The 11,278-nt window shown below is 44.2% G+C and overlaps 1 long non-coding RNA gene across 1 annotated transcript in view; it reads right to left on the reverse strand.

Annotated features, from left to right (window-relative positions):
- Positions 1–7,374: 7,374 nt before the first annotated feature.
- Positions 7,375–11,278, reverse strand: part of LOC105541327 — a 6,145-nt gene continuing 2,241 nt past the window's right edge. Inside the window, exon 2 of the long non-coding RNA XR_001006329.1 lies at positions 7,375–8,089. This is a non-coding gene — a long non-coding RNA (uncharacterized LOC105541327). The remainder of the gene's footprint in view (positions 8,090–11,278) is intronic.

Here is an 11,278-nt window from a genome sequence, read left to right on the forward strand (position 1 = left end):
CCCTCCCCTCCCCTTCGTCTTGCTCTGTTGCCCAGGCTGCAGTGCAGTGGTGCGATCTTAGCTCACTGCAACCTCAGCCTCCCAGGTTCAAGTGATTTTCCTGCCTCCTGAGTAGCTGGGACTGCAGGTGCTCACCACCACATGTGGCTATTTTTTTTTTGCATTTTTAGTAGATGTGGGTTTTTGCCATGTTGGCCAGGCTAGTCTTGAGCTGCTGACCTCAAGTGATCAGCCCACCTCAACCTTCCAAAGTGCTGGGATTACAGGCATGAGCCACCACACCCAGCTTCATCTTTCTGTCTTGGCCTTCTGTCTTTTCATTGTTCTGTCTACATTATCTGTGATTTCAGTTTTATTTTTATTTTCAGAAGTTGGCCAGTAGATATGAATAAGGAGAAGGAGTGTTTGTATGTTGACATATACTCTCCGAAATGTAGGATGAATGTATTTTCCCAGACTGAGTGTTGATATACATATAGGAAAAATCTCACAAAACAGGATGCAAATAAAATCAAATGATGGATCAAAAAACAGTAACACAGAGGCCATGCAGGATTTCCATATCCTTAAATGATGATCAACTTATTAATTGATAGATCTTTTATTTTAATTTTATTATTATTGTTATAATTATTATTATTATTATTTTTGAGATAAGAGTTTCCCTCTTGTTGCCCGGGCTGGAGTTCAGTGGTGTGATTACAGTTCACACTCAAACTCCTGGGCTCAAATGATCCTCCCACCTCACCCTTCCAAGTAGTTGGGACTATCGGCATGCGCCACCACACCCGGCTAGACCTTTTAAGATTTTTATACTTATAAGACTGTTTATTTATTTAGAGACAGGGTCTTACTTTTTCACCTAGGCTGGAGTGCAGTAGTGCAATCACGGCTCACTGCAGCCTCCATCTTTTGGGCTCAAGCAATCCTCCTGCCTCAGCCTCCTGAGTAGCTAATGCCACAGGTATGTGCCACCACACCTGGCTAATTTTTAAATTTTTTGTAGAGACAGGGTTGCTATATTGACCAGGCTGGTTTTGAACTCCTGGGGCTCAAGCAGTCTGCCTACCTCAGCCTCCCAAAGTGCTGGGATTACAGGCATGAATGCTTGGCCTTATAAGATTATTTAAACAATCAATCTAAACTTTATATTTTCTTTAATAATAAAACATTGCTTTATTATTAACTGTTTAAAAATATTAATAATAAAATGCTTAATGTTTTTTCTACTTTAAAAATGTTATGCAACCCCTTGTTCTGTCAAAGCTAATTCATTGTTCTTCAAGGTTGTTGTTACCTTCCTGCTCCTACCTGATTATCATGTGCAACCCAGGGAGCAGATTCATTCTTCCTATTCTTAGTATCTTTCATCCATATCTGAAACTCTTTAGTGTACTCAAATTCTTCGTATATCTTTTGTTTGTTACTGACATAAAAAGGGAAGAATACACATTTCTAAGTAAAAAATGGTCATATAAAAAATCCCAGGATATATATACATATATGTCACATGCATGTGTGTGTATGTTTTTCTCCTAGATGAAATGGACAAGTCTTGGAAACACACAAGCTACCAAAACTGACTCAAGAAGAAATAGAAAATCTGAATAAATTTTAAGAGACTGAGCCAGTTTTCAAAAACCCCACACAAAGAAAAGCCCAGACTGGATGACTTCTCTGATGAACTGTAAGCACAGCAACATGAACCCAGTGGGAGCAGCAGATGGAAAGGAAATAGAGACAGGCTAGAGGTAATGTTCCATCACTATTGCCAAATCTGAGCCATCACTGTCCCTTGCCCTGACTACAGCCTTAGCCTCTCGGTGTTCTCCTGGCTTCCATGCTCCTGCCCAGCTACAGAACAATGCTGTCAGAATGGCTATTATTAAAAAGTCAACAGATGCTAGCAGAGTTGCAGAGAAACAGGAACAGGAATTTTACACGGTTTGTGGGTGTGTAAATTAGTTCAACCATTGTGGAAGATGGTGTGGTGATTCTTCAAAGATCTAGAACCAGAAATACCATTTGACCCAGCAATTATATACCCAAAGGAATATAAATCATTCTGTTACAAAGATACACACACGTGTATGTTCACTGAGGCACTATTCACAATAGCAAAGACATGGAATCAACCTAAATGCCCATCAGTGGTAGACTGGATAAAGAAAACGTGGTACGTATATACCATGGAATACTATACAGCCATAGAAAGGAATGAGAACACGTCCTTTGCAGGGACATTGATGAAGGTGGAAGCCATTATCCCCAGCAAACTAACTCAGGAACAGAAAACCAAACACCACATGTTCTCACTTATAAGTGGGAGCTGAACAATGAGAACACATGGATACATGGAGAGGAACAACACACACTGGGGCTTGTTGGGGAGTGCAGTGGGGGAAGGGAGAGCATTAGGAAAAATAGCTAATGCATGCAGGGCTTAATACCTAGGTGATGGGTTGATAGGTGCAGCAAACCACCATGGCACACGTTTACCTATGTAACAAACCTGCACATGTATCTGGAACTTAGAATAAAAATTAAAAAAAAAAAAAAAAAACCTAAGTCCTCCAATCATTCCCATCTCTAAGTTAAAGGCCCCTTTCTTATGACTTCTAACTAGGCCTTCATAGACTGTGCCCTGTCCTCTGCGCTCTCCTCCTCTTGCTGTCATACTTGGCTCCATGCTATCTCCATTGGCTTTAATATCTACTCCCTGGGACCCCGGGCAGCCTTCCTCTGGGCCTTTGCAGTGGCTAGTCCCACTCTCTGGGTTGTTCTTCTGTCAGATATCTGCGTGGTTCCCTCAACTGCCTGCTTCTTGATTTTGCTTAAATTTCACCTTCCTAGTGGGACCCATTCTGTCCATCCTGTGTAAAAACAGACACCCATGATTCTCCTTACTCCCAAATTTAGTTTCCCACAACCTGCTTTATCCTCTATAGCACTCATTAACTAGCTAATCTACAAAATAATGCACATGTTTTTTATGTGTGTTGTTCCTGTTCTCCCCCCGCCCCATTAAGATAGCGGCACCAATAAGGCAGGGATTTACCTTTTTTTGCAATTGATGCTACTTGAAATTGTCCCAAGTACGTCCTTGATATTCAATAAGTATGTTAAATTGATAAATGAGCCGGGCGTGGTGGCTCACGCCTGTAATCCCAGCACTTTGGGAGGCCGAGGTGAGTGGATCACCTGAGGGTCAGGAGTTCGAGACCAGCCTAGCCAACATGGTGAAACCCCATCTCTGCTAAAAATACAAAAAAAATTAGCTGGGCATGGTGGAGGGCACCTGTAGTCCCAGCTACTCAGGAAGCTGAGGCAGGAGAATCGCTTGAACCCAGGAGGCAGAGATTGCAGTGAGCCGAGATCACGCCACTGTACTCCAGCCTGGGCGACAGTGAGACTCTGTCTCAAAAAAAAGAAAAAAAAAAAAATAGATAAATGAATGAATGGCCTTCTGAGTAGTACCTGGACTTCACAGCTAAAAACTGAACTCACTATATGTTTGTCCAAATGACTCATGTCCATTTGTCCAACCAGATGGCTAGAATAGCCCTGGCCTTGCTGTCACTTACTCTACTTTATCTTCTGTTGCCTCCTCGCCATCCCCACTGTCAAGTCCTCACCTTTGCTTTAGTCACAGCTTTAGCCATTGTCTCACTTTGCTTTAGTCACTGCAAGGAGTCCTTAGCCTCCTCACCTCTGGTGTGACACCCATCTAATCTCCCTCTCAGGTAGCCACAGTGTATTTCTCAAGTGTACATAGAATCATGCCACTTTTTTTTTGTTCCCAATCCCTTGGTGACTCCCTATATGCTCAGGATAATGAACAAATGTCCCATGATTGTATATATATTTGTCAAAATGTGTCCTTGCCAAATGCCGCAGCCACATCTCCCACTTTGGTTTCAGTTTCTACGCATACCTGACTATCTTCCTGGTGTCCCACTGGCTCTCTTTTTTCCCTGCCTCTTCACATGCCATTTTCTTGACCTTGGAAATAGCCCTTTTCCACCTACTTGGCTGTTCTTCCTTCTTTAAGGTGCAGTTCATGTTTTCTCTCCCTCAGACTTAGTTTTATGTCCTTCTTCCTTACCTGCTCCCTTCTCCCTATCACCATTCCTTCTGGTTGTTCATTTATCTCCCACACTGCCTTGTAAATTCTGCTGGGGTGAAAGATGTCTTCTTCTTCTTCTTTTTTTTTTTAATTTGAGACAGGGTTTGACTCTGTCACCCAAGTCGGAGTGCATTGGTGCAATCACAGCTCACTGCAGCCTTGACCTCCTGATCTCAAGTGATCCTCCTGCTCTAGCCTCTCGAGTATCTGGGACTACAGGTGCATGCCAAGCCCAGTTAATTTTTTTAATTTTGTAGAGATGGGGTCTTACTATGTTTCCCAGGCTAGTCTCCGGCTCCTGGCCTCAAGTGATCCTCCTGCCTCAGCCTCCCAAAGTGCTGGGGTTATAGGCATGTGTCACTGTGCCTGGCTAAGAGATGTCTTTGAACTCAATATGAGTAAGGCCTGAGAAAGACTCTCATGTAGAATCATAACTGTTTCATAAACTAATATGTAAGGAGCTGAGGAAATGCTTGTATGCATCACTTTCACTAGCTTCTGATGGTTCTTCTGGCATATGAAAATATTTTACTTTAGCACATAAGTCTAGCAGAGATGAGAACTGCTCTACCATCAGCCAGATCTGGATGAAATTGTAGCACTTGTGGGGTAATATTTTAGGGGTTTAGAGTACAGCCAGCCTAGTTAGTTTTCCAAATAGGTCTCATCTGGGCATTTCCTTGAATTTTTTTTTTTTTTTTTTTTTTTTTGAGATGGGAATCTTGCTTTGTCACCAGGCTGGAGTGTAGTAGCGCGATTTCGGCTCACTGCAACCTCTGCCTCCTGGTTCAAGTGATTCTCCTGCCTCAGCCTCCCAAGTAGCTAGGACTACAGACATGCGCCCCCATGCCAGGCTAATTTTTGTATTTTTAGTAGAGACAGGGTTTCACCATGTTGGCCAGTATGGTCTCAATCTCCTGACCTCGTGATCTGACCACCTCGGCCTCCCAAAGTGCTGGGATTGCAGGCATGAGCCACCACTCCCGGCCAAATAATGATTTCTTTTTAAAGCAGCATGGTAACAGCTTCTAAAAACAGGATATTTGTGCATATCTGTCATATATATGTGTATATACATATTCTCCTAGATGAAATGGAAAAATACGCTCACCTAGGCTTAACATTTTCAGTAATTACAGAGTACGAGCTTTTAGTTCCTTTGTTTCTACAGGCCCAGGAGCCTGGATACCACATCCACTCTCTCTGGTTCACGTATGAATGTTTGGGATGATTGACTCAAGTCAAAGTGAAAGAAAGAGACACTTCAAATGTTTAAGCATTTTTATTTTTTTCAAGACAGAGTTTCGCTCTGTCACCCACTCTGGAGTGCAGTGGTGCAATCTTGGCTCACTGCAACCTCCACCTCTTAGGTTCAAGTGATTCTCCTACCTCAGCCTCCTGAATAGCTGGGACTACAGGCATGCACCACCTCTCCTGGCTAATTTTTGTATTTTTAGTAGAGATGGGGTTTTACCATGTTGGCCGGGCTGCTTGGAACTCCTGACCTCAGGTGATCCACCCACCTTGGCCTCCGAAAGGGTTGGGATTACAGGTTTGAGCCACCACCCCCCGGCCAGTTAAGCATTTTGAAAGGATAAAATTGTCAAGAGTCATCTAACACATGTCCAGGATATCTGGCCTACATTGAGGTCAGATGGTCGGGGGAGAAGCACAGAGGGAGGAGGAAAGGACAAGTCATCCCATCTTATATATAATCGAGGAAAGAAAGGTGAGGGCCCACCAAGGCAAATGGGTGATGGGAAATGAGACAGCTGTAGGTAGCATGGAGCATCCTGCTACTTTCTTTTTTTCTTTTCTTCTAGTTTCAAGACAGGAAAATTGGGCCAGGGGTTAGGTCTGGCAGGCTGACAGTCAAAGCCAGGGATGCATGGTTAATGATACCTAACTAGTTTTCTCTACTCCCCACAGTGGAACTGCTTGATTCCAGTGTGTTGACTTCTGACTGGTCTCATCTGCCTCACAATGTGTGGGCTTCCACCTTGCTTTAGCAGGACAGAGAGCAGGTTTGGTTTGTTTGACATCTCTAGGTGGGACTGAGCCTCCGTCCTAAAGTGTAAGGTCTATTCATGACTGATAGTGGCCTCTCTCTGCTTCTAGAGGAAGCTTTTGCTCCTTAGTTGGTGAGATCCTCATTCTTTCACCAAATAAAATAAATCAATTGGCCACCCCAAATCTCTGTCTCCAGTGAGCTCTGAGCATGCAAAAAAGTGCCCCAAAAGCAAGACTGTTGCTCGCCATGTCCACACCAGAAAGGAAGTTGCTCTGACCAAAGCTAGGAACACAAATGCTTCCAAGCACATGAATTTTCTCAATGGTTCTGAAAGGGGGCTGAGCACAGTGGCTCACATCTGTAATCCCAGCACTTTGGGAGGCTGAGGTGGGCAGATCACCCAAGGTCAGGAGTTCAAGAGCAGCCTGGCCAACATTCTGAAACCCTGTTTGTACTAAAAATACAAAAATTAGCCAGGTGTGTTGGTGGGCACCTGTAATACCAGCTACTCGGAAGCTGAGGCAGGGAGAATTGCTTGAACCTGGGAGGTGGAGGTTACAGTGAGCCGAGATCATGCCACTGTACTCCAGCCAGGGAAACAGAGCAAGACTCCATCTCAAAAAAAAAAAAAAAAAAAAAAAAGTCAAAGGTGCTATTCTGAATGGATGGACTCTGGGTGTTCTCACTGAAGGCAAGAATAGGAGTGGCTCCCTAAAATTATATGCTCTTATACCCTCTGATTACAACAAATATGGTCTGGTCAGGAATATCTGAGTCATTGTAGAAAGAGACATATAGACACGCACAGGTATGGTGTGGTCTCTACCCATTATAGCTCTGTGCTTTGTCCAGGTAAGCCCTTACTACTCTGATTGGGAGACAGGAATATGGGGACTTTCAAACACACATTTGCACCTGCAACAGATGTGCTACACCCACTTGAACCCCAGGCACTCTGACTGAGGTCATAAGCTTTGTACATAAGTCATCTATCTCCAACCAGATGTATGGCACTGTCCCTTCTGATAGCAATTCAAGAGCACAGTGCCGGCATCTGGTGAGGGCCTTCTTGCTGTGTCATTACATGATGGAGCACATCACATGGCAAGAGCAAGATCCTGTCAGCTCAGGTGTCTCTTCCTCTTACCAGTCCCATCATAGGGGTCCACCCTGATGACTTTATCTAATCCTCATTACCTCCCAAAGGCCCCCACCTTCAAACATATTGACATAGGAATTTGGGGATTGAGTTTTTAATACACGAAATTTAGTTGACACATTCAAACCATAGCAGATGCCAAAGGTGGACATGGGGGAGTCAAATTCCCAAAAGCTGACAGAGTGGTGCTGTCATTGGTTAAGTTTGAAGGGTTTTGGGGGGCTGCCAGGTTCTTCAAAGGGAAACAGCTGTTAATGTTGCAGGGAGAGACAGGAAGATAGCAGATGGGGAAATGGGCATGGTATCCATGTTGATTTCATCAGAGTCAAAGACAGTCTGAAGAGGGTCTGCTTACTATAGTGGAAGTGACTGCAGAAGCAGTGGTAGGAGGGCCAGAAAAGATAGGGCATTGAAGAGAGTGGTTTCCTGTTGAGGCCTGTCAGGAACCCTAGATTTCAGCTGACAGGTGTTTCCTGGGTCAAAAGGCAATGTTGGAAATTCAGGTAGGGCTGTTGACCATAAAAACAGGTGGGTTGGTGGAGACTGCATTCCTTACAAGGGATATCTGCTCCATACTGGGATGGAACTGGTCAAATGGGGGAATACTCATCCTGGATCCTAGGGGAGACCAGGAGATGAAAACCTGTGAAAAAGGATTGGTATCCATGTAGTTTATACCAAAGTACAAAGTACGCTTGAGGTTACGTCTGCAGATTACTGGCTGTAATAGTGAAAATGCTTGAGGCACCAGTGATGGACTGGTCTGTGAAGATGGGCATACAGGTGGAAGAATCTGTAAGAAAAAGGGAGAAAAATCCACAATGAATTAATTTTGATTAGATGACTAGATAGATTCTGATTAGATGACTAGACTGATAGATGACTCAAATCTGCAGGAGGTAGACTTGAAGCAAAGGGCAAGGGGTTAGGAGATGTGGTGAGGTCAAAAGTAGAGATCTAGGCTAGGCGTGGTAGCTCACACCTGTAATCTCAGCACTTTGGGAGGCCGAGGCAGGTGGATCATGAGGTCAGGAGATAGAGACCATCCTGGCCAACATGGTGAAGTCTTCCTGGGCAGGGATCTAGGCAGTAAGGATGGGATCGACCTCACAGAGAAGACTGCCTACTAAAAATACAAAAATTAGCTGGGCGTGGTGGCACACGCCTGCAGTCCCAGCTACTCTGGAGGCTGAGGCAGGAGAATCGCTTGAACCCGGGAGGTGGAGGTTGCAGTGAGCCAAGATCGCACCACTGCACTCCAGCTGGGCAACAGAGCGAGACTCCGTCTCAAAAAAAAAAAAAAAAACAAAAACAAACAAAAAACACAAAAATTAGTCGGGCATGGTGGCAGGCGCCTGTAGTCCCAGCTACTCGGGAGGCTGAGGCAGGAGAATGGCAAGAACGTGGGAGGCGGAGCTTGCAGTGAGCCGAGATCGCGTCACTGCACTCTAGCCTGGGAGACAGAGTGAGACTCCATCTTAAACAAAAACAAAAACATAAACAAAAAACCCTGGACCGTTTTTCTCCTGAACTTTTGGCCATTCCTCTTCCTCTGCTCTCACATAGCTCAAAGTGAGAGCTTAACTATCTCTGAAGCTTTCTTTTTCTTTTTCTTTTTTTGAGACGGGCCCTTCCTCTGTCACCCAGGCTGGAGTGCGGTGGCGCGATCTCAGCTCACTGCAAGCTCCGCCTCCCGGGTTCACACCATTCTCCTGCCTCAGCCTCCCAAGTAGCTGGGACTACAGGTACCCACCATCACGCCCAGCTAATTTTTTGTATTTTTAGTAGAGACGAGGTTTCGCCGTTGTTAGTCAGGATGGTCTCGATCTCCTGACCTCGTGATCCGCCCGCCTTGGCCTCCCAAAGTGCTGGGATTATAGGCATGAGGCACCACGCCCAGCCTGTAGCTTTCTTGTAATATGTTAGAGCGCCTCCACGAACATGCCATTTTTGTTGTTGTTGTTGTTTGGACCAGTGTTTTTCAAATATGCACACAAATCACCTACTGAATCATGTATGAATGCACATTACGATTCTAGGGATCCTGTAGAGGGCCCGACAATCTACATTTTGTATCACTCCCAGCTAATGTTGGTGCTGTGGGTACTTGTGCCAATTCCATGACTTTCCTCAATTGATCCTATATCACAGTTATCCCTATGCCATTTCTCCAATTATGTCTTGAGCTAGTTGATGGTGGCATTAGTACATATATACATGTTTATATGCTCCCAAATGCCTGGCACATCTTCTCCCATATTGCTGGTACTCAGTAAATATTGGAGGAATTTGCAATAAATGCTTAAACGTTCTGTTTTGTATCAGAGTGGGCTTATAGAGCTTGTCTTCTCCCTTACCTCTCACCTCAACCCTGGACCCCATCTGTCACTAGAAGGATTCTCCTTCAGATTAAAATGTTAATGATTTGAAGTGTTACTCGTATCAATAATATTCGCATAGAAAAAAAGATCACCTGAGAGGTCAGTATTCACACATGATACACCACAGTCTTTGCAATGCTTCTCTTGTTCCCCTAGATAATTAATTTCATAGCATCTTGCTGAGAGGCTTAGCTCTCCTGGGTATATCTGAGCCAAGGGAGATGTGCTCCTGCCACAGAGTGCTATTTAGAAGTCTCACAGACTAAAAATTCTTTACTATCTGGATATCAGAATTCTATAGAGATTTATAATTCTTTAGCTGCCTTGGCTTCTGAGTAGCCCCTCACCCCATCTGGTAACCTAGAGGTGGTATTACTTTGCAGTACCGGCTTCACAATTTCCTGCTTGTCCTGGAACTTCAGTGGGCATGCTGATTTTAATCATCTCCATGTTGCACATAGCATCACATGATGTGTTCAGTCTTGGAAAAGGAAAAAAAATCCTTCCTAATCCTTCTTGGTGGAATTGCCATCTCTGTCCTCCCTGTGCTTCTCATGAAGCTTGTGCTGTATTCTGCTGCAGTTGCTGCTTTTGAGACCTTGTAGTCATTGCACAACCAGCTCTCTATCCATGGCTCTTTGTCAGTTAATTCTGATATTGCTGGGAAGAGAAGGATGAATCGGTTCACTCTCCACAGAAGGTCACAGATTTTAATTTTCTTTATCATCTGAACTATGGCTTGCTGGAGAGATCTTTCTGGCACATCGGGGACCTCTTTCATCCAATTATCTTCCTGACCACTCAGCTCTCCAGCCTGTACTCCTCTCTGTGGTACACGGCTCTGTTACAGTCTAAACATACAAAGAAACTGGACTCTCATGATGGGATTCTGAGACCTTTGACACTTTAGTAAAGACATATTTGAACAGAGGAGTCTTCCCAGGCTCTTCAGCCTACTCCATGTAGCCAAGTGTTCCCTACACCTATGCCTAGGTTGCACCCTGACCAGATGAGGCCATCTGATTGAATGAATCATAACTTTGGGAGCTACTTTGTCAGAGTGGCCTTATGTAGAAACAACATTTCCAAATGTAGTTTTTCTCAGCTTACTTAGAGGCTCTCACCTGGAACCACAGACCTTTAGAGCTACATGGAGGGCAGTTTGCAAATAGACTATTACAGAGTGAGACAGGGAGGCCTTTGGTGCACTCTTCTTTAGAGATCGCTTGCCCATCATCCCAATCCTCCTGTGTCAACCTTAGTTTTTATTCTGGCTACTTTAGTCATTATTTGCCCTCATACAAAACGCATGCATCTTTGTGTTTGTGGATGAGTGGATCAATATTACACCTCAGTCTCTTTTTTTGGGGTAGCATTAGGTTGTCACTCAGAGTTATTTACAATGACCTGTCTTTAAAAATGACATGTTCAGGTTATGGGCAAAGGCTCATCTGAAACCCTAGAAATTGTAGGTGGAGACTATTTCAGAGGATGTTTGAGAGAGGCCACCCTGGGCTAATTATTAAAAGTCTGGAGCAATAACTATCATGTAGGGTGTTTCAGAAATTAACTTAATGTGAGAACAGAGGTCACCTGATTGC

Source organism: Mandrillus leucophaeus, unplaced genomic scaffold (assembly GCF_000951045.1).
Source record: "Mandrillus leucophaeus isolate KB7577 unplaced genomic scaffold, Mleu.le_1.0 Scaffold238, whole genome shotgun sequence".
Taxonomy (NCBI): domain Eukaryota; kingdom Metazoa; phylum Chordata; class Mammalia; order Primates; family Cercopithecidae; genus Mandrillus; species Mandrillus leucophaeus.